Genomic DNA, 24,278 nt, shown 5'->3' with positions numbered 1-24,278 from the left:
CACCATGGTAACTTATGCTTAGCTCATAACCTGGTCCCGACCAGGTTATGTTAAGAGTTTAATCATAAAACCGGCTATAAAAGCGCCGCTGTTTCACTATTTTAACTCATTTACAGCTGGCGGCACCTTTACTTTGAAAGTCCAGTGGAGCTGGATCAGAACGGAGCGTTTGTACGGAGGGAGAGATCAGCTGATCGCTGCTGTTGACTTTCTCTCTGAGCGTCTCCGCTGAGTCTCCGCCTCCTCACCCGTTGAGCTGAGCGTCAGGAGCTCATTATATATTAGACTATAGCCTATATTTTACTTTTATATACAGTCAGTCACCACTGATAGAAGTTGTTCGCTCGCAGCAGGACAGATAATCAGATGGATAATCGGTAAAGTTAATAATTTCACTTAATGTGGCCGTGAATAAATTAATTCCGATGTGTCGCCTGTTATATTTCAGTGTTGCCCAAACGCAAATCTTGAATAAGTCTCCGCTGTTTTCACATTTAAAAAGGTCTTTGTTTATGAGATTTGCTTGTAGCTACAGCACCTAAAAAAAACCCTCACTGTAACCTATTCAGCCTCGCTTCCAATAAAACACACACTCGCGTTATAATTGCGATCAGTGAAATATATAACAATATAACACAATTTAAAATGACAGTTGATGTTGCTCTAGTTTATATGGATAAAGCTTCATATTTAAAAGTAGCGCAAGAGCTGTCAGAAAAATTAAAAGCAGCCTCCTCTCTTGTCATATTTGCAGCAACACTGTTGCTTCAGGCTGTGATCGTGCTTTTTTTTAATATCGCTCATACTCTCTCCATTAAAACAATTGCACTCGTCTTGGCTGAAATCAGCCCGTTGTGGATCCATTTCGTGCGGAAGTAGAATAATATGACGTCAAACGCCCCCTTTTATGTGAACGCGCGCAGAGCACAAAGCTGAGAACCGGACTTGACTAATTAAGTTGATAACCACCGTCACAGTACCGTTTAGCTCTGATTGCGGACTTGAGGGTTTGTTGAGCTGCATCTTGAGCACTAAGCCTAGGTATGTTGAGCCTCCTTCGCAGTACAGGCCCCAGGTTAGATTGACACAGGAAGACTGTACACAGCACAACAACACGTGGTAATGTTTGGGCTGCTGCAGCCTGGCGTCAGCAGCGGGGCATCGCCAGTAAAAAAAGAGAGAGAGAATGAGTGTTGCCTCGAAAGAAAAAATGGAGGAGAACTAGGACGAGTGACCGCGAAAAGACGTGGTACGTCATGTTTACATTAACCCCGATTGATGGAAAACTGTAAACAACCCTAAACTTTAACCACGGAGACACCAGGCAGTCGGAGCGGGTAGAGCTCCGGCCGCCGTCACACATCAAATGGAGCGCAGTCACGGCGTGGCCGCGCCGCTGCTGCTGCTGCTGCTGCTGCTGCTGCTGCTGCTGCTGCTGCTGCTGCTGCTGCTGCTGCTGCTGCTGCTGCTGCTGCTGCTGCTCACACCAGAGCGACACTGTTCAGCTGTGCCGACCTAAACACTGGCCACTTGCGAAGCAAACGCTCACCGCGGCGATTTCTCTTCCTTTTTCTTTTTCAGCTGGGTTTAGGCTGAGAATGATCGCTAATTAGACGGGCCACGTCAGGTCCGGGTTTTAATTTTCACGTCCGTTTATAACAGTAGCAGCAGCAGAGAGATGGGGCAGCTCCTGTATGGGGAGCCTGGCTCTGATTTAACTCCTGTCCTGTTAAAGAACGCCTGAACAGCGGAGTGATAATGTCTGTAAAAAGACCCAGTGCTGTTGTACTGTATATCAGCACTAATGTATGTCTCTTGTCCAATCAAATTATTTGGTTGAAACTAACTGTATATAATACCAGTTTTATTTATCTGAAACTGTTATTAGGCTACTCATTGCTTTTATATGTTAATCATTACATCTGAAATGTTCAATTTTTGACGAAAAATAAATATTTAAATCAGAAATAACCTTCTGATATCTTCAAATCTCACTTGTGAGTATGATGGAACATTTAGGCTTGACAAACTCAGTGGAGTCCCTATCGTGATATATATCGATATCGACTGATATGAAAAAAAATATCGTGATAGGATTTTTTCTCATATCGCCCAGCCCTACGCTATTGTTATCCAATGGATTTTTTCCTTTTCCTCTTTTTTCTTCCGGACAAATTTCGATTCGCTACAACAAATTATCAAAATTTGCAGTTCAATCGGGATCAGTGTGCTATTACTTTTCTCAGCAGTATACACATTTTGCAACAATACAAGACAAGACAACACACCATCAGCTCCTTCTTTTCCCCTCTGTCAACCCCCCTCCCTCCCTCCACACACGCAGACACACATAAGAAGAGTGTCTTTCATGTGGCTACTTTATGTGTGTGTGTGCCTGCACGTGTGTGTGTCTCTGTGTGTGTGTGTGTGTGTGTGTGTGTGTGTGTGAGTGGCAGAGGTTCAAAAAGGGACCCGACGGTGTATTGTCTTGAAATTTCCGACCAAGTTGCAGATTTTACTTTCACTTTCGTCAACTTACCAACTGTAGCTTTTAAGGTTGTGGGTTTGATTCCCATGTTGACAGAGATGGTATGCCCGGCAGTAGCCCCCCGTGGTCCTATCAAAATTTCCCAGAGGAAATTTTCTAGTTATCAACTGCTGGTGAAAGGGGAAGGGTTACAGAGCTCAGTCTTAATACCAAACATCATGTGATTCTGGGAGAAGTTCAAGATCCAAAATGTCATGATCCCACCCAAAACACTCATGTTTTTACTCATCAGGCTGATACCCAGCACTCTTCACTAAGAGCCACAGGTCCTGTTCAGACTTTACCCTGTTCATAGATACAGTTTCAAAACAGGAGGTTTTTATTTTAGGTTGAGCAAAAGCCGATGTGAAGCAGCTCCTGAGTGTTTGTAGGGTTAGATCAAAATTAATCAGCTGTAACAATCTGTGTGTGTTTGTTCAGTTACGTCATCCAGGCCTTCCTGGAATATGTTCTGCTACAACAGGAAATACATTTATGACAAATAAAAACAAGTTGGAAATGTCTTTCAACACCTTTTCTTCAGAAACTAAGGAACTTTTAAGAATCAGCTTGTAATGGCATTGTCACATAATGTAGGATGAAACTTAAAGGGATAGTTCACCCAAAATTCAAATTTCACTCTTTATCTACTCACCCTCATGTGGACTAAGGGCTGGGAGAAGTTTCAGAGTCCTCAGTGCCTTCTCTGAGTTACAGCGGGGCTCCGTGCAGCACTGCATGTCCATATGCCTGTTGAGAATGGACACCACTTTTCTTTGTCCAAAAAGACACACCAAAAACCATCCAAATACCTCCATACTGCTCGTCTATAATGTCCGCCTTGTATTGAAGCCCCAACATGAGAAATTGTTCCGAAAAAAAATTAAATAAGTCTATGTTTCAAGCTTGTTTGAAGTGGAAGCTCCTCTTCCTGGTCCGTCCAAATCTTGCGCGATTTGCACTGGCGTCAGTAATCACATGTTGGGGCTTCAATACAAGGCGGACATTACAGACGAGCTGTGTGGAGGTATTAATTTAATTTCTCTGTTTCTTACAGCACTTTGGGTAACAGGGTTTGTGTTAAATGTGCTATATAATAAACTTTGACCTTTTGAACGTTAACGTATAGAAATTATATGGAAACTGCAGAGGTTTCAAGTTAAGTTGGTTTTGTTGTCTGTCCTCTGTCTGTCACTCATGTTTATTCACTAATACAAATCAATAATCACGTGTCTCAATGCAGCCTTACTTCCCCCTGATGTTGCTGTCAGATCAAGGCCAACACGCACAGCAACTCAACTACACACACAGTTTGAAATAAATGACACTACATAGTATCGGATGTGTTCTTCCTCTCGGCTGCACAGTGACAGTCATTTCCTCTTGTGCTTGAAGCCAGAGGATGACCTCACTCTGTCTCAGGCTCTGCCAGAGAAACATGTGTCCCTCAGCTGTTCTGGGGCCTTTAACATGTTCCAATTTGTCAGATAAGTGAGGACGTCCACTGATCACATTGATTCATTGACTACAAAAGTTATTTTTCATGTGATTCACTCACATTTCATTTTACAGTGAAGGCAGACAGTATAATTCTGTAGCAGATGCACAAGCTCTGCCCTGTATTTTTCGGATTAGGGGAAGTTTATATTTATGCAACCTCAGCCAGCGATGCAATAGATAGTTTGCCAACCACATCAGTTAGTTGTCATTTATCTTGTAACACTAACAGTAAAACATAGCAGCACCTAAATAGGGATCTGGTAATAAAGTGTGAATGTAAAAATAAAGTTTAGATTTTTACTCAGTAGTTTCCCATACGTATGGACTTAAAAAAAAAAAATGTTTCTCTACATTAACTGAACAAAAAGTTATGTTTAAAGCTGCACTGATCAATATTTAAATCTGAAATGACATGTTTTTGGCCACTTTGGGGGGAGCAGCAACAATTTGTGAACACAGCAGTGGCATATCATCACTGAATGTCGTTGCATCCAGTCCTTTATGACACTACTTTATACCACTAGATGCCACTGTTGTATCAGGTAGTAGGCAAGAAGTGCTGGAGAATGAAGATGGAAACTTGTGATTGTAGCCTACGATGTATTGCTGCTACCAAAGGTGAATTTTTTATTAGTCATTTTAAAAAACATTTACTTGGGGCGGCGTTTAGCTCACTGGGTAGAGCTGCCGCCCCATGTTGAGGCTCAGTCCTCGGTGCAGGCGGCCCCGGTTTGAGTCCCGAGTTGGACGGCCCTTTCCTGCGTGTCATTCCCCCACTCTCTGCCTCCCCGTTTCCTGTCTCTCTCGACTGCACTATCAATTAAAGGCAATAAAAGCCCAAAAAATATACTTAAAAAAAAAAAAACATTTACTTAGTTACACATCCAGCAGTTATAGTGCAGCTTGAGCTTCAATTTCATTGTGTAGCCTATGTCTGTTCACCTTGCATAAATCCAACATTGGCTCTGTTTTACCTTTCACACCATTTGCTCATTGTTTTCACTCTGTCAAGTGAAGCTTCACTAGTGTGAAATGTAGGCTAATAACCACTTAATGGATTTAATGTTTAGTGTGAAAGTTAGAGAGTGATGCTGGATGTCAATCAACAGATGGGAAGATGATGTTGTGTCTGTTGGATGTTTGTTCATTGTGCTACTTGTTTATTTATTTTTTATTTCTGCTTTATTTGATAGGAATAGATACAACATACATAGACATTTTCAATGCAGAGTATAGCAGATGCTAATACGCAACACCCAAGAGTGGCTTTTTGATAACATAGAAGCTTGAAATAAAATCAAAAGTCACACAGAAAAGTGTTGTGTAATAAAATTGCCACTTTAATTTGTTTTGGTGATGCTAATGGAACTCAGCTGCTGTTTTTTTGTTTGTTTGTTTGTTTTCATGTAATTTCATTTTCATTTCATTCTTCCTCCATATTTATTTATTTGACAATTTGATGTGTATTATGGTTAACTGCAGAAGCTCGTCCACAAGTAGAATGGGTTTGGAGTCGTGTCAGACATAGTTGCATACACCCACACTCCAAACCACACATAAATTAAACAAAAAAAGAGTACCCCCCCCCCCCTCCACCACCACCCCTCAGGTCCTCCCCCTCCCGGGCGGGGCCTCCCTGCGCTGCGCTGCATCACCGTGGCCTCACTGATCCGCAGCTTCACACAATGAGAAGGGGAAAAACCATCCGAGCACCACCGCTGCTTCACGTGAGTCTGTCCGCCCCTCAGCTTCTTCTCACCGGAGCTTTGTGCTGTTTTACCGGCTCGGTGTGTGTCAGGGCTTTGGTGTGTGTGTGTATGTTTGTGTTTGAGCATGTATGTGCGCGCACGTGTGTGTGTATGGGTTGTGTGTGTGTGTGAGTGCGTGTTTGTGTATGTGTCTAACTGTGTGGCAGCGCGGTGGAAACTTCAACAAGAAACTTCGGAGAGTTCCCACCAAACTTAGTGCAATGTTACGCAAATTTTGCGGCGGGTTGTTTTCACTCAGTCTGTTGTGTTTCGAAGTGTAATGAGCGGAAAGTGAAGGAGCGTGACACCGATGAAAAGCAGAAACAGGGGAAGAGGGGAGGACTGTGTGTGTGTGTGTGTGTGTGTGTGTGTGTGTGCGTGCGCGCGCGTGCGTGCGTGTGTGTGGATATTCTTACTTAGTCTGTCACCACTGAACAGTTTGCTGTTTTGTACATTTTTTTTAGTAGGTTAGTTGCCCATCTGTATCTGCTTAAATATAGGCCTATACCGTTTTATGTTATAACCAGGCCTGTAGTTTTCTGTGGTTTGCCCAGCTGTTGCTTATTGTCACCTTTATTTTTGACCTAGGCTACATAGAATTTTAGTTGCCCCGAACTTTAACCTCCTTTAGTAGGCTACAACAACGTCAGGGTATGTGATAATGTCAATCAATTAATTGTACTGTTTTCCTCTGGGTTAATTGTCTTATCAGTAAGATGATTCATTAAGATTTATGAAATTTTATGGGCAGTCTTTTCACTTCCTTCATTCATCCAAAACTTAAATTTATACTCTTTACTATCATGTGACAAATAGCAGCCTGTTGTCTTTAGAATTACTCTGCTTAAAGGGACATTGTGTAACTTCTCCTGTTATCTATTCACGAAAATCGATTATTTAGTTCAAAAGTATGCTTTTCATTAATCAGTAATCACCCCCATCAACAAACTGAAGTATTCCTTTCAGCTCTGAATTTGCCGTTAATATCATTCATATCTACATTGAGCGGGTAAGCTTGGTGCTGGCTGCCATGTCGTGTCTCCATGTTTTTACGTTCAGTGGCAGCGTGACGGTAGGAAACCACGGAAACTCAGCGGAGACACCGGAGCTGTCGGCTCAGGTGGAGGTGGCGTCTGTGAAAAGTCACCGCGGTAACGCAGTGAGGAGGAATGGAGCGTTACACTGATGCTGCATTCATGTGCAGTCGGGCAGACGGCCCTACTGACCCAATTCGCCAAAGCCCATAAGGTGACGTCTTCTGATAAATAGTCCATAAACCAAACATGTAGAGTTTACACTCGTAAAAGGCAATGGAGACCAAAAAATTCATTTGAGAAGCTGTAACCAAAGAATACATATAACTCAAAAGTTTTATGACACACTGATTTTAAGCACAGTGGTCATAGTATACAAGATTCTAACAGTGTATTATAAAGTGTCAATAGTCGAACGTAACCACTGAAACACCGTTAGGCTTGCCGGCCAGGGTATACCACAGTTCTGTTTGACACTTCCCCTCCAAGAGGTCAGAGATGCCATCCATAGGGCCAGGTCAGTGTCAGCACCAGGACCAAGGGTCTCCCATATAGGCTGTATAATAACTCTATTAGCCAATTCAGGAGCATCACCCTGCTGAACTTAGAAGGGAAAATCTTCACAGTCCTAGCCAAAAGGATGGCCAGCTTTCTCACGATCAACAATTATATTGAGTCAGAAGGCTGGCCTCCCAGGCTCCTTGAGACATGCAACCATAATCTGGGAGCAGATACAGTGTTTCAAGAGGGAAAGAAGAGACCTGCATGTAGTATGGCTTGACCTGGTTAATGAGTCTCACAAGTTGATCGGTACTTCTGCAAGTTCAACATATACTTCTCCACCGAAGGCGTCTTACTGTATAAGGTTGTCAACAAATGGAAGCTGCTCCATCTCACCAATTCTGTTCCTTGCAGCTTTTGAGGTCATTCTGATCGGAGCCAGGCAGGTGGCAAGAGGGTTGAAATTACCATCTGGAGAATGACTCCCAATACTGGAAGCTATGTGGACGATGTAACCACCAGCTTGCAAATAGGCCCCTTGCACGGAGTCTCGGAGTCTGTCCTTCTGGAAGGATGCGAGAACCAACAGCATGGTGTTTATTTCAGGAGGCAAGGAAATACCACGGCTGGAAGAACAATCGATCCGGAGCCTTGGGATGGACTACACAGCAGAAGTCTCAGACAGACAAATGGAGAGAATCGCACAGAAACAGCTGGCAGAGGGACTGGCAAGAATTGATAGCAGCCAACTTCCAGGAAAGCACAAGGTGTGGTGTTATCAGTTCACTCTCTTCCAACAGAATCTGTGGCCACTAAAAGTGTGTGAATCCTATCAGCAGCAGCCAGTAGGATGGACAACATTGCCAACAGTTTCATCAGGAAGTGGCTGGGCCTCCCTCGCTGCTTTTCAAACTCTGGCCTGAGTGGCCTCTCTGGTAACAACATGCTTCAGCTCAGCTTCCACCGAAGTCCCTCAGCCTTGGCTACAGTACAGGCAGAAGAAAATACATCTGGGTTAGAGCTGAAGGAATCAAGGGACCAGCTGGTAAGAGGTGCAGAGGCTGAGGTATGAACAGGACACAGGTGGATGGCAGAAGGAGTGGTGGATCGAGCCATTAGCAGGTTGTAGCACAAAGAGGTCATGGGTCGGGTGCAAATCAACCGGACAGACTTCGGGCAGAAAAGCACAGCACCAATCTGGTCCAAAACCTCAAGGGAGCAAAGGAAGAAGATGATGGTGGAAGAAGTCATACAGGCAGAAAAAGTGAGACTTTACATCAAGGCCGTGTCCAAAGTCAGCAAGAGGCGTGGATAATGTGGGAAGACACAGCAGCCAGAGTAATCAGCTGGGTGGACATTTGGCGGATCCCCAGGATCGGCTCAGCTCAGCTTCGCAGTAAGAGCAGCCTATGACACCTTACCATGCCCCCAGAACCTCTCCTGCTAGTTTGGAAATGAGGACAAAGGCCCGTGTGCAATGGCATTGGTGCAGGCCTCCAACACATCCTGTCAGGGTGCAAGGTAGCGTTGGCACAGGGGCGCTACAGGTGGAGGCACAATCAGGTGCTATAAGCTAGCTGAGCTCCTGGAGATGGGTCCCTGCAGACAACACCACAGCAGATCAGCAAAAGCTTCTGCACTTCATAAGAGTGGGCATAGTAGGTATAGAATGGGAGATGAGGGTTGACCTAGGTAAACAGCTCTTTTCTCCACTGGAGATAACAAAGCCCACATTCAGAACAGACTGCGTCTTGTGGTCCTCAGTTGCACGCAAGGGCGCTATCATCAAACTCACTGTCCCCTGTGAGGAATGGATACCAGCCGCAAATGAGTTCAAGCAGCTCAAGTACTTTGACTTGGCAGCAGAGTGCAGGGGGGCAGGCAGGGTTGCAAACATTCACGCTGTGGAGATCAGATGCAGGGGCTTTGTTGGGAAGTCAATGATCCATCTTTTGCGGACAGCTGGAGTGACGGCAGCGGGGTATGGGCAGAAACTTGTGCCACCAGAAATTGAATTTGAATCATTCATATTTGAATTTGAATTGCTAAACTTGAATAATTGAATTGAAAATTTGAATTTGAATCACATAATTTGAAATTGTATTGTTTAATTTGAATCATTGCATTAGAAAACTGTATCTGAATAGTATAATTTGAAATTGAAATCCAATGAAATTTGATCCTCACTGAAAATCCAACTCTCACAATTCAAATTCAGTTTTCAAAATTCAGATTCAAAATTTCAAAATTCAAATTCAAATTCAGATTCAAAATTTCAAAATTCAAATTCAAATTCAAATTCAAATTCAGTTTTATTGTGACAGACATCCGGGTACTTGAAGGATGAAGGATGAAGGATGAAGGAAGAGCAATCGAGCTCAGATACACAGGACTCATCTCGCCTGTGTATCTGAGCCATGGATCTATCTGAGGTCGTAGAGAGTGTAGCTGCTTAACTGGTTCAACTCTGGTGCCTCCATTAGCTGCTCCTGTCTTTGCTGCTGCGGCGGCGACAATTCTCAGTCTAATCTCGGCTGAAAAAAGAATAAAGGAAGCCGTCTTCGCCGTGACCGGCAACTACGTTGTGACGGCGATGTTTTGATATCAGCGTTAGCTGCTAATTAGCCTGGCAGCGGCTAACGCTGCCTGTAGCCGCTGCCAGGCTAATTAGCAGTATAGGTGCTGTATGGGACCGCGTGTGTGTGATGATCGCGATCGCGACCAATTAGCGATTAGCGCGTTTAGCATTTATTAGCTCCAGTGTCTCCCTCTTCTCTGGAGGAGGGTCTGGCGAGCGAGACTAGCTCCAGAGCGACAGCAGCAGGAGGAGGAGGAGGAGGAGGAGGAGATTGACTGACTGTGGCAGGACACCTCTGCCTCTGTTTCACTTTATGTTGCTGGTAAATAATGTGGTTGTAAAAGTTGTAGGCTAAAGTTAAATTATTTAGTAAGCACTAATTAAAGGGGCAGAGCTTTAAGAGACATTTTAGCTTTTATATTTTATAAGATATATTTTTTGTAAGAACCACAATTAATAAGTATAGGTTATATATTTCAGTGAATATCTAATTGTTCTTAGCATTTGTTAGATAACTTTATTTTCCCAATAAATTAAAACATGTTGGAACTATCAATGTCTCCTCTCTTGCACCCAGAATCTCACCTACTTTTAAACTCAGACTGTCACAATATCAGATGTCAGACTGCCTCATTCTTTCAGTTTTAACCTGAATATACAAGACATGATTGATTTTCCCAACAATCAAAGTATACGAAACCGAACCGAAAACCATGACCACAAAACCGTGAACCGAACCGTTTGCTTGAACATCTTTTAAATACATATTGCCGCTTAATATGTTTTATGTAACCTATGGCATTTTTAAGCTTCATGTGTGTTATTGGACAGAAAGAGCAGCGCTACCTCGGAGCATAGCCTACGTACAGAAAACACATTAACATCAATAAATAAATGTTTCACAATGAACCAATCAGTCTGTATTAAATTTTATTTAGTTTGAAGGCAAGGTTTGCAAGGTTCATCTGATGGACATCAAGGGACAGATTCTCCAAGTTTTGCACAGCTTTTGCTCATGCTAAACCTGCATAGGCTGAAGACCCCCTTCACATATTCCAAAACCAAACACAGAGAGACAGATTGTGCAGGTTTAACAAGAGCAAAAGCTGTGCAAACCTGAGTAAATCTGGACCCTAGTCTCATGCTAAAATTGACTGTAAATTCACTTTTAAAGTTTTTTTTTTTTTTTTTATTTCCCCGGGGGAGCATGGGGGTCGGTATCTTGTCACCTTTTTTACCCCTGATGAGTTTGCACCCCTGCTCTTGACAGCACTCTTAGTAAGTGATTGCACTTTCTTTTAATACAAGGTGCACAGCAGCAGTAGGCCTACAGATAAGTGGATGCGTTTCAGCTAACAGCAGTCCTCAGCACTGATATGTGGGTGTGTCCCCCTTTTAAACAGAACCAGCTGGTCCAAATCAGTCATCGCGGTATAAAACATATTCATATAAATCAGCATCTGCAGCTGACCCAGAGGGCATGGGAGGAGGTGTGGCAGGCAAAGACGCCTAGCAGGGTTGTAGTCAGGGCTTGATCGTTTTTACATCCTTTAAGACTGTTCGTGGCCAAAAATGGCCACCTACGGAAAAGGCTGTAATTTTTGGGAATTTAAATTTTTTTTCAAACTTTCACTGCATAATGTTTTTAATTAACTTCCGTTCTTGCCATTCATATAAATTAATCATTACTTCTTTTTTTTTTAACCCCTTATTTGCCAGTTTGTTTGCACGATGCCCTTGTTTGTAAACAGTCTGGGGTATGTAAATGATTCACCACAACATTGTTGATGACACAATTTTATTTTTGGGCAGGGAGGCAAATTATATAAAAACTCCCGTTTAGCCTGTTCGTGGCCAAAAATGGCCACCTACGGAAAAGGCTGTAATTTTTTAGAATTTAATTTTTTTTCGACTTTCTCTGCATAAAGTTTTTAATTAACATCTGTTCTTGTCATACATATGAAATAACCATTCATTTTTAAATTTTTTAACCCTTCAAATGCCAATTTGCTTACACGATGCATTTTTTGGTATACAAATAACACACTGTAGTCTGTATTCTAAATGCCAATGGGCTTTCTTGTATTTGTGGTAGTAGAGTCTTGGATATATAACAGAATCACAGTAACATTTATTCTGTATTTTTAGTTTTTTGTAGGTAAGCAAATTACATCAAAAATCACACTTAGCCCCTATAATTACATTGAAAAAATGCTCTACAGAAACACACACACACACACACATTTTTTTTAATACAATATCCCATATCATCCTCAGGCATCCTCAAGATCACTCATATGTCAAAATTGTGTCATTCATTTGCTCCTTTGTAGTGTGTATGCCACCTATGATCCCTATGGGGAAACTAGAATATTACATAAAATTGCTCCCATGGCCGGAAATTGGCCACTGGCATAATCTGACAAAAAACATTAAAATCCATAAATTTCAAGTCTCTAGTTTAGAATGAAACCCATTTTGCCTACTTTGTATAATTTTATACTGGAAATAACAAGGGGTTACTGGGGAGACTCAATTCACTGCAACACCACTAATTTGTGCTCTGATTTCTAAAAAAAACACACACACGCATACACACACACACACACAAAAACACATGCACATACACACATTTTTTTTTTTAAAGGTTGCAATGACTATCATCATCAGACATCTTCAAAATCACTCATTTGTCAGAATTGTGTCATTTATTGGCTCTTTTGTAGCACATATGCCTTTTTTACCCCTAGTGGCAAAATAGAATATTACATGAAATTGTACCCATTCCCAAAAATGGGCCAATGGCATAATCTGACAAAAAACATTAAAACCCATAAATTTCAAGTCTCTAGTTTAGAATGACACCCATTTTACCTAGTTTGTATGAATCTATACTGGAAATAACAAGGAATTATTGGGAGACGCAATTCACTGCAACTGAACTGCAACAATTCTTATGTGTTATGTGTGCTTTCATACCTAAAAACACACACACACATTTTTTTTTTAGGCAACAACAAATATCATCATTAGACATCCTCAGGATCACATACATGTCAAATTTGTGTCATTCATTTGCTCCTTTGTAGGACATATGCCACTAGCGACCCCTAGTGGTGAAATAAAAATATTACATTAATTTGTTCCCATGGCTAAAAAAGGGATACTGGCATAATCTGACAAAAAACATTAAAAACCATAAATTTCAAGTCTCTAGTTTGGAACGATACCCATTTTACCTAATTTGGATAATTCTATACTGGAAATAACAAGGGATGAAAACATGTGGTTTTAATGGGTTTCAATTGGCCAAAAGTGGCCACGATCAAGTCAAAGGGAAGGGTTGTATCTTAACAGAATATTATTGATATATTTGAAATTCTGATGATGGAAAATTGAAATTCAGACAAATGTCCAGACCCTTGGGGAGTTTCGTTCCATTTGCTTTAACACAGATGAAATGATCAACAAAAAGGGCTGGCCACCAGGGTGGCCACAAAAGGCCAGGTTCAAGCCCAGAGGGTTAACAAGACAATCTTGACCTGTAGTTACCATATTGTGGCTTTCCCCCAGTGAATTGTTTACCACAGCTTCCTGTATTATCTGATGTAATAGAGCTGCTCTGCTTCCTCTGTAGTTTTCCTATGTAAATGTTTAAAGACCCCCTAAACCAAAAATGCACTTTTTTTAAATGATTAACATGTCAATTTAGTGTGTGGGCTCTGCTACAAAGCATTTCAGGAGCAAAATTGCTAATCCACGCCGTAACTGAGCATTTTAGACTTCAAATTGGAGACCGTTTTTGTGCGTCACAAAACTATAGCAACCAATCCCGTTGATTTTTTCCCCATCTCATTACATAAAATATGCACAGGGTACAAAGCGGGAGTAACGTACGTTAAACAGCGATGACGGCGACGTTGCTCTGTGTTCGGGTGAGGAGCGGTGAAGGACGGTGATACCAGCCTGTTACCGAGCAACTCAGAGACTCTGGGCATGGCCCCTGGATGCGAGCGCCTAAAAAACTCTTTAATTCACAGCGGCAGCGGCTCTCTGCAGCCGTTGTTTGCTGTAGTAGTTCACCATGACAGTGACACTTCACATATATAGCTAGATGCAGGGTGTGTAAATAAGAGGTCACGGTGGCTTAGTGGCAGCGGCGCCGCCCCGTAAACTGGAGACTCATGTTCGAGTCCCGGTGTGGTCTTTTTTTTTTCTTTTTCTTTGTTATAAACTTTATTCACATTTCGGTTTACATTCAAATTTACGTTTACTCGCCGGGGGAAACACCAGCTTGCACGTGAAACCTGACGTGAGCTTCGTGTTTTGACATCACCTTTCTGTCTCCCTTGCCCCTGAGACCGGGCGCAAATCATGCACATTAATAGAAGCTGAATTTTTCAATGAGGGAGAAATAATGGACATGTTTTTAGTGTCTTGGAGAGTTATTTTAAACAACTTTGTGTGGGTAAGCAATTTTAATCAAAAAATAGTCATAGCAGAGCATTTTTACAAATTTTAAAATGCCTCTTTAGGGGGTCTTTAAAATCCTGTATGTGTTTGTGTCGTGGCACATTTTGACCAGTTTTACTATTTCTACTATATTCCAATGTATCTTTTTTCAATAAAACTTGCCAATAGTTAGTTAGTTAGTTTCATTTATTGTCCACAATGTCTCATAAAAACAACAAGACCACAACAACAACAACACTTATACACAAACATCTTAGAAGTGGCAGTTACATTCAAAACACATCAACGGGACATGGTGTTCAGTGCCCCGATGGCATTAGGGATGAAGGAATTTTTAAAAAATATTACGATTTGCCCTTGGTACTTTGTAACGTCTACCAGAGGGAAGAATTTCAAACTCCCTATTGAGTGGATGAGAGGGATCTTTTGCTATTTTGACAGACTGATACACTGAACCTTTAAAGGGATAGTTCACCTAAAATTAAAATTTCACTCCTTATCTACTCACCCTCATGTCGACTAAGAGCTGTGAGAATTTTCAGAGTCCTCCGTGCCTTCTCGGAGTTACGGGGGGGTCCGCGCAGCAGTATTTGTCCATATGATGGTTCTGAATGGTGCTCACTTTTCTTCGTCCAAAAAGACACACCAAGAAACATCCAAATACCTCCATAGTGCTTGTCTGTAATGTCCCTCTTGTATTGAAGCCCTGACATGAGAAATTATTCCGAAAAAACTAAATAAGTCTATATTTTAAGCTTGTTTGTAGCGGAAGCTCCCAGTGTCTCGGTTCACTGCTCTTCCTGTGTCAGTGCAAATCTCGCGTGATTTGCACTGACCGGCGGATGTGACCAAATAACGTCCACTTCTCTGCCTTTCTGTGACTCTCTGTGTCTCTGTTGCAACCTGCTGATGACACTCTAGCTCAGTGGCAACTCCTCTCTGACAACATCCCGTTTGAAGCCTCGCAAAAGTACTGCGGATGAATTGTTAGGTGTCGTCTTGGTCTCACGATTTAAAAATGTAATCAGCATGATGAAGAAGACGGTTTAAATACAAATTGTCATTGAACCAGAATATTTAGTGGTTGCTTCATGGATCAGACACTTGTGATTTTTGCAGTTATTCACCTTGTTAGAGAACAGCATGTTACGTTATATGTACTGAAACACTGAACAGTTGGACATGTGCATTTGAAAGTTTAGAGAAGGTCAATTGAAGTTTACCTGTAAATGTAATAGTACATTTTAGGTGCATTCTGAAATTTCATCCAAAAGCTGAATATCCCTAACTTTTTGTGAGTAGTGTGTTGTATATCACGATATGACTCGAATCACTATTTTTGTGAAGCTTAAATGTTCCCTTAACTCATGAGTAAGATTTGAAATCATCAGATAGTCATTTTTTATTTAAAAATTTATTTTGTCTAAAGTTTAACATGACAAATGTACTGAAGAACATTATACAACTGTTTCAGATAATTAAAATAGGTATAATAATAATAATAATAATAATAATAATAATTGTGGTTGTCTGCAATTCGTACATGTCTTCTTGTGCTATGCACATCAACCTAACCTGACGTGGTTCTATTCCAGCCACATGATTGGTTCTGCATTGTCGTTGTCATTGGCTATTCATATTATCTGTCAAAACATGGACAATTGAATTCTATGGCCTATCTATCAACCACTTCTCATATTTCTGTCGAGGAAAAGTTATTTTGAAATATAGTATATCTCTAGAGTTTTATCACCTAGCCCTACTTCAGAAAACAAAATATTTTCCCACAGATTAGGTGAGATGCGACTTGAATTATCAACATTGTGTTCATCAGAACAGTAGCAGCACATGCACTAACCATTACCAGGATCAGTTATGTTTTCAACATAATTGGCTCAGTTTGTGCATGGTCACTCTACTGTGTTGTAATGTATCATCAACTCTTATAGTGTTTCACCAACAGGTGTTTTCATAATTGACAAGTAGGTTTCTGTGCTTGGTAGCCACTGTCTTCATTTTATTGTGCTTTATTGAGATTTAATCTCTCACACTTTTCCTATAAAAACACTTTAGATAAAATTAATTGATTCCGAGATGAGATCAAAATTATCGGCCAGCAGAAGGTTACAGTACACTTAAACTAAGCAGAGGGGCGAGCACAGACCAGGATCACTTTATACTACTAGACTCTGTCCCATCGTAGGCCCTCTTTATTACAACTTTGACAGGATTTAGTCTTCTTATCTCTTGCCGTGTCTGTAACATTCACATATAATAACCTCTCTGGGTGTGTTTGTGTGTGAACTAGGTTTCTGAAATACATAATTATAGACAGACGTAGAAGGATTGTGTGGTCTGTGAGTCAAACATCTTCTGTATTTGGACTGATGTAATTATAGAGGCTCGATTCTAAATCTGATCTACACAAACAGACTGCCAGGCCCGACTGACTGTCTTACGGCAGTTTTATCTCTAAAGCACAGTAAGAGAGATTTCTCAGTGGTCGCAAAAACACGTCCAATGTACACCACTTCATCCACAAAGCCTCAAATCATAGGAATTAAAAAATCCATACAATAAAAACAACTAAAGGGACAAAGGGAGGACAAAGAGTAAGAGGAAGAAGAGCTCCTCTGGGGCAGACAAGAAATAAGAGTCATCTTTACCGAGCATACTGGGGAGTGAGCAGGATAAATATAAATATACAGTGGCAAGAAAAAGTGTGTCAGTGGATTGGTGCAGAAGGCGGGGTGAGGTGAGGTGTAAGTAGGGTCTGGGCAGCTAAGCTGCCGGGAACCTATTGTATTCCTAGGAATTCTTTCTTTAGGGTCCGGGCAGCGCAGCTGCCAGGACACTATTGTATTCTTAGGAATTCTTCTTCTTCTTTCTTCTTCTTCTTCTTCTTCCAAGGAAGTCATACTTCCCATGGGTGAAAACTCACCAAACTTCACAGAAACATCCAACCCCATGCCAGATTCACTCAACTCCAAGGAATAAGTGTTTAAATTTAAAAACTTTAAAAATGTCCTACCAAACCAACGGTAGATGCTACAGTTTTGAAACTTCACCACAATGTAGCCCAGATACTGCTGAAACTTTTGTCCACTTAAACTCATTACAAATTATGAAGTCCATCACTCTGTTTTTTTCAATAACTGTAAAACTTTTAAAATGTATCTCCTCCCACAATTTTTGCTCAATTGACACCAAACTTGCTACAGAGCATCTCCAGACTGTCCTCCACAAAACTTTTTTCTCGGATTTTTGACTAAGCAAAAATTGAGCCTACAGTGCATGAAAACGTTTGACTGTAAACAGTACTGTAAACATATACCATCAAATTCTTGCTAAATACATTTTCAATCTTCCTGAAAAAAAATGACAATATTCTGCAGTCATGGTTGATGAAGTTTGGCAAATATCAGAATTTTAATTCAAAAACTGAATTTTTGAGAACATTTTGAATTCTGCTCTCATGGGAACAACTGCAGTCAATGTGAGAGTGGAATTTTTAAACATCAGATTTTCTCTTATGAAGCAAAACACTTATCATTAAAAACAAATCACCAACATTTCCATGCTGTCAAGATGCAATTTATGTATTATCAGATTTTTGTTTAGATAACTGAATTTCTGACATTTTGACCATTGCATCACAACAGCTGCCCATACACTGACTCCCTGAGTCGATAAATGAAACTACACAGCAGGTCTCACTACCAGCTCATTAGCTCAGCGAGTTAGGAGCTGGTTCTTGGTGTCAGAGATTGTGAAATCGAGACCCAGCAAGGGTGATGATGATGATGACAGATCAAAATGTCATATGTCCTCAACATGAAACACAAGACAGTTGTACTGATGGTGGCATCACAGCAAGCCTCTAAATTTAACAGGGCCGCTCCGTGCGGGATTCGAACTGGGGTCACCTGCAGTGAGGACTATAACCTCAACACATGGGGCGGGTGCTCCACCAACTAGGGTTGTGCCGATTGGCGATCCAATCGTCTATCGGCGATTGGAAGGACGATCGGCGATGTTTTGTTTTCTTGGCGATTTTACACACTCACATACTCGCTACTTTTTTATTGATCTAATGCGCATCTGTTTGTTTTGTTTTAATGAAGCCGCTCCTCTCGCTGCTTCCAACAGACACTCTGTCATATGACAGTGTTTCACCAATCAAATGCAGCCACTGGCGACGTCCAATCAGACGGAGCCAGGTAGTCATATGACCGCACACAAAATCTCTGTGGTAAACAGGGTGGCCACTCCGCCTCAAATTTGAGGAAACACGTTTAGCTGGTGTTGTGGCTGTGACTAGGCTGCCGACGCCAGCCCTGTAACTGTATGTCACAGCCCGACGAGGTGTTCACTAATGCCACAAATAAATTACGTCCGCCAGAATAGATTTTTCGGCTTTCGGCAACGCGATAGCGTTCCGTTCATTGATCATAGTGCTCTTTCTCCGTTGTTAGCCCTCACACACAGAGAGAGAGAGAGAAGCGCGCATGCATGACAGCAAGGCACGGTAAAAGCGATACTCATACGCCGCCGCGCCCCCCCCCCCGTCGAACGAACACGTGGAACGGCCGCCGCCAACCCCCCCCCCCCCGGACCCCGGCGATAGATAGGTCTATCGGCGATCTCCAGGGAGGGCGATTGGGACGATCTGAGAATGTCAAAATCGCCCAACACTACCACCAACTGAGTTAAACACCGCCCCGTAATCTGTGTTTCTGTGGTGGCAGGTTTACATACATTGATGAACAATTAAATTTTAGAGTGAGTTTATAGTTGACCAATGAGTTGAGTCAGTGGAAAATTTTTTGATTTGATGATCACGGGCTGCTTTTCAGATGGACTGTTCTGGTGTTGGTGATGATCGAGTATCGGCCCACGGCTCCAGCGCTTCACTCGGACTTTATTTCCTTTCCTTTGTGGTCCAATAATGTTTTGTAATATAACTTTGTAGCCCTACTTCTATTGGTGTTTTGATATTTGTTGCAGTACACGTGATGGCGGGTGTGTAAAATTTGTCTATTATGATGAACTTCATGGGTGCCATGTTGGTGTTTGTTGTCTCAGACAGTTACCAGGCTGATACGGTAGTTTCAACCCACTAGGACTGTCTTCCTGTCTGTTTGTGAGTCAGCACAGGAAGAGAGCGTCAGTCTGGGCATGGATTTTTTTTTCTGGACTGTAAGCTGAAGTCATTGTTTTACGATTGCCTTAGGTTGTGTGTGTGCGTGCGTGTGTTCCTTCTGGTCATCTCTCTGGGCTGCACACACGCACTTCAAGTTGACTAATTTTCCACCGTGCTCCTGGTCCTGCTCTTAAAAGAAATAACAATGTCCTGTCTCTGCTGTCTTTGTGGAAACTGAAGCATTGTGGGTATTAAATCTGAACACCACCTCAATAAGAGCTGGGCCAAAGTTTTCCTCCTTTTTATTTTACCAGTTCATTTAATCTGTTTAAAATGTAAGCTTTACTGACAATCCTCGTGTTGCAGTGATTGTTTCTGAATAGGGATGTCCCGATACCACTTTTTCACTTCCGATACGATACCGATATTGCAGCCTTCAACATCGGCCCGATACCGATATTGATCCGATATTAGGGGTGGTGAAAAAAAACGATTATTTATATTTTTCAAATTCTAATACAAAGGAGAGTCCTCCTGTTGCTGACTGACAGGCTGCCGCTGTCATGTTCTTCTATGGGACAGACAGTAGTGAGCTTACTTTTGAACTGTAAAATATTAAAAAATAAACCTTATTTACAACTGTCATTGAATTACTGTAGGTACATCAATGTCAAACAAAAGGCAAAATCTTCTTGCTTCAAGGTTTTATTTGTCACTCCAAATTGAAGATTATAGCCTGCCTTACAGTAAAAATGGCATACATAAAATAAAAAGAGGAGTAAAGCAATATATTAAGCAGCAATATTTAAGCATCAAAGATGTTTAATCATACCCACATAGTTTGAAACAATGTTCAAAACACACAGCCAGTGTCACAACTAAGCATAAAGCCCGCTAGCTTAATGCTAACGTATAATGTAAAACGCCATAGACAGGCTAACAGAAATTAGCATCGTTAATTTAATGCTGGCTTTAGCACTGTTACTCGCGCCCGGTGTGAACGCACCGTAACCTGACCGTAACACGGCACAACATGTGACAGCTGGTCTTCCTCCAGAAGAATCTGACCGCCGACCTTTAGAGCAATATAGCGCATTTACCGTTTATTAGCGGGCAAGCGCGACCTGTCCATGCACCTGTGTCTCTGTGTGTGTGTGTGTGTGTGTGTGTCGCACACACGCTGTTGTTGTTGTGATCATGTGATCTCTGCATGCTGGAGCTGGCCGCTCTTCTTCTCTGGCAGGCGGCGCACTACCGCCACCTACTGTGTTGGAGTGTGAACGAGAGTCACCTATTCATATGGGACAGAAGTGCTGGAGCGGAATAATGGACTGCTTTTATCGGAGCGTTTATATCGGAGATTTTAGATGCAGTCCGATATAATCCGATATTCGTTTTTTTGGCTGATATCGGACATAAATCCAATATCAATATCGGATCGGGACATCCCTATTTCTGAAACTGTAAAATGCCAGGTTTTTACTCATACTAACAATCAAACCTATTCCATTTTCTTGTTAAAATCTAGTCTAAGATGTGAGTGCTAGCACAAGATTGGGAGAGATTTTATTTTATTTTCTACAGTATACTGTAGGGATGATGGGTGGGGGTTGTGATCAGGTACTGGACACTGGCTTGAGTTCCAGAGTCCAGTCCCGTTGTTACTAAAACAACCGAGGGCAGAGTGGGAAGAGCAAATCTTGGTGCTGCTAACATTTTGGTCTATGAGCGACTGTCAGACAACTGTGCCAACAAAAATCCATATAATTGCTACATGAACTGAATTTCTGTGTCTGCACTATAATTGTTAGCAAAGCTGAAATTAGCAAGACTGTATGAACAGAAATCCCTTCAAGTATATGGCTGAATGATGTTTTATCAATGATCTGATAGAAGTCTATGGTCTTTCGAGTACATTGTCCAATGTTTCTAAGCCGCTTGATCCATTGAGACAGGGGCCAGTTCTCTAAATGAAAGCGGCTATGTCACCCACATGGTCCCTTTCACAGAGAGAAAATCAGGTGTATCAGGGAGGATTGATTCCTGTCTTTAAATGTATTTTTATGGAATGACAATAATGTATAAGACAGTAGTGGTACAAGGATGCACACGGCCTAAATCCTAAATTAAGGTTAAACAAAGTAAAAATTATCGACAAGAGCACAAAGAAACTATCTACTACAGTGTAATGCATCTTGATGATAACATAGAAAGGATTAGTCAGAAAACGTTAGGCAAATGGAGAATTGATTCCCACCAGTACTGTTGGGTATATAGGGATATTTTCTTCTTAAGAAACAAAAAAAACGAGTCACTGTCCTTCCTTTCACTCGCCCCTTCCTCCTACATCTGTTATTTCACCTGCAGCTCTAGAAACTGGGATGTAAACAGTCTTGGGGTCAGTCACCCCTCTGTCAAACTGGCTGGACATTGGACAACCATGGGACTTTTTTGTGTCAGAGTTCAAAACAGATTGAAAATTGACATGGGAAGCGATTTAGCGGAGGTCAGTTCACAACGAGAAGTGAATACGACTGCGTGTAATGCTGTAACTGCAGCGACAACATGTTTTTATGTGGGTTGGTTTCAAGTTACTTAGAACAAAGTACATGTTAGTTACAAATTGGACACACAGATGATGAAGAACGGTCTTCTCGGTGTTTTAAAGACATTCAAACATGGTTGTTTATATGCCTCATTTTCCAGGTTATTTATGATCTGTTGTTGTTGTACATCCAGTCGAAGCTGAAAACAGGCTGTTAGACAAGACGTATCCTTTATGTACATCACAGCTGAGGTCATTATGGGGTGAAATATCCAGACCCAGACAAAATCCCGCCCAGCCCTGGACCCAGACTTCATAAATTACTGGGAATTATTTGAATGTGGCAGAGCATTTATTTTTATCATAGTGTAACACTGTGTTTGGTCACATGATGCTAATCAGCCAATTGTTGCAGCTGAACTCAGTAAGAGAGAAAGGGAGGGATATAAGAGGAAAGGAAAGAAAAAGGCCCATTGCATTTTTCATGTAAATTTAAGTGCAGAATTTTAAGACACTTAATTATTTTTATTTTAATCCTTGAGCTTAAAAATAGGAGCTTTGAGTCTTAATGGTCATAGGTACAGAGCTCCACTTCCTCACTGCTGTAATCAAACCGATTCGTCACTTACAGCACTTTGTTGTCGAAGAGTAAGAAAAAAAACATTGAAGTCGGTTGTGGTACATCAGTTGTCACTTCCTCTTTCTCTGTCTCTCTGTAGTGACTGTACTGTGCGAGGATCTGTGTCTCCACTGTGTTGCACACCCTGTCAATCACACATTTGTTTCACTTCGTCTTTTTGTGATGAACATGAACATCAGAAAACGATAAATCTTTCAGCCCTAAAAACCCTAAAAATTTAGTTTTCACTCCTGCATTAGAGTAATGGCATTTAATGATTTTTTTTTTTTTTTTTTTAGATTTTATTTATTTGCACAATTGACAAAAGAAGAAAAAAACAGCATAAAAACAGTAAACCAGTTAAAGGGATAGTTCACCCTAGAATGACATTTCGCTCATTATCTACTCACCCTCATGTTGCAGGGGTAGACAATAAGGGAGGGCCAGTGGCTTTTGAAGATCACTGGCCCCACCATTCTAACCACTGGCTCAGGACAATAGGTATCGATCCCCATATTAACGAAAAACAACATATCCCAGCCAATTCCTGCGGTCTTGCCATCGAGGCTGGAACTTTCTGATACCATTACTAGTCAATTTCCAACATTCTTGATACTTATTCAATACCACGATCTTGTAGTTTCTTGAGATTTTGGGGGATTATTTTGTTATATGTATTTTAGTGATTATGTATGAGTTGGTATATTTGTGTTTAATTTTTGTATGTTGTTATTTATTTGAGTCTGAGGATTTATATCCTGTATCAGATATTTTTCATTCAATTTCATTAAAGAAGGTCAAAAAAAGTGCTTTTAAATTCATCAGGCTACTTTATTTAATAAATAAATAACTGTTTCACATATTTAGCCTCCACTGTGGTTTAACAATGAAGTAAAAACAGAGTTAAAATGGTAAATATGCCTCAACACAAACATGAAGTTATGTAGTCATTACTTTTATCCTCCAAGTAGTTCAGTGATATAACTGTTGTTCTCATTCATTCACGTTTAGGCTGTTTCCACAGATTGGTGCAAAACTGACTCATTGTTTCATTTTCAGCTCAGTTTTGCGTTTACACACGTTTTTTTGTTGTTGTTATTATGGTCTAAATGTCACGTGACGTGCCACCGCTGTGGCGCACACCGAACAGCTGGCGCCCCAGCGCGAGCTCTGGCCCGTGTGTAACGTTCGCGTCGGTCCCGACAGGACTCGACCCGACGCGCTGAGGAGGAGGGAAGTTTCATGGTTAAGAAAAAGGTTTTTATCGGTTCTTGTGACGACCTTCTATCAGCAGCAGTGAGTGAGCTGGAGCTGCAGCTGCAGCTGCTTGCAGGTGGTGCTGACGTGCCAGGGCACAGCGCTGGCTGCGCACAGAAAGTAGATGTCTCTGTCGTTGATCGGGTCGGGATCTCTTAGCACTAATTACCGAGACGATTTGACAGTTATCATTTCAAACCACAGGGATTTAATGTGAAATTAGATTTATTTATTTACTTGTTATATTTTTTTCAAGGCATTATTTTCACTGGCCCCACCGGGCCAGTGTTTGGAGCGTTCTGGTGGCCCTGACGGTTTGAAAAGTACGTCCGGGCCACCGGGCCATTTATAAT

The 24,278-nt window shown here is 41.5% G+C and overlaps 1 protein-coding gene across 2 annotated transcripts in view; it reads left to right on the top strand.

Annotated features, from left to right (window-relative positions):
* Positions 1-5,707: 5,707 nt before the first annotated feature.
* st3gal8 (ST3 beta-galactoside alpha-2,3-sialyltransferase 8) overlaps positions 5,708-24,278 on the top strand; it is a 33,845-nt gene continuing 15,274 nt past the window's right edge. For both annotated transcript variants that reach the window (XM_085776963.1, XM_085776964.1), the window contains exon 1: positions 5,708-5,754. The gene's annotated coding sequence lies outside the window, so the exon portion shown is untranslated. The remainder of the gene's footprint in view (positions 5,755-24,278) is intronic.

The sequence above is a fragment of the Trachurus japonicus genome, chromosome 5 (assembly GCF_045865225.1).
Source record: "Trachurus japonicus isolate A0001 chromosome 5, Traja_1.0".
Taxonomy (NCBI): domain Eukaryota; kingdom Metazoa; phylum Chordata; class Actinopteri; order Carangiformes; family Carangidae; genus Trachurus; species Trachurus japonicus.
Note: the sequence above shows the minus strand (reverse complement) of the source record. Positions and strands in the feature narration are given on the sequence as shown.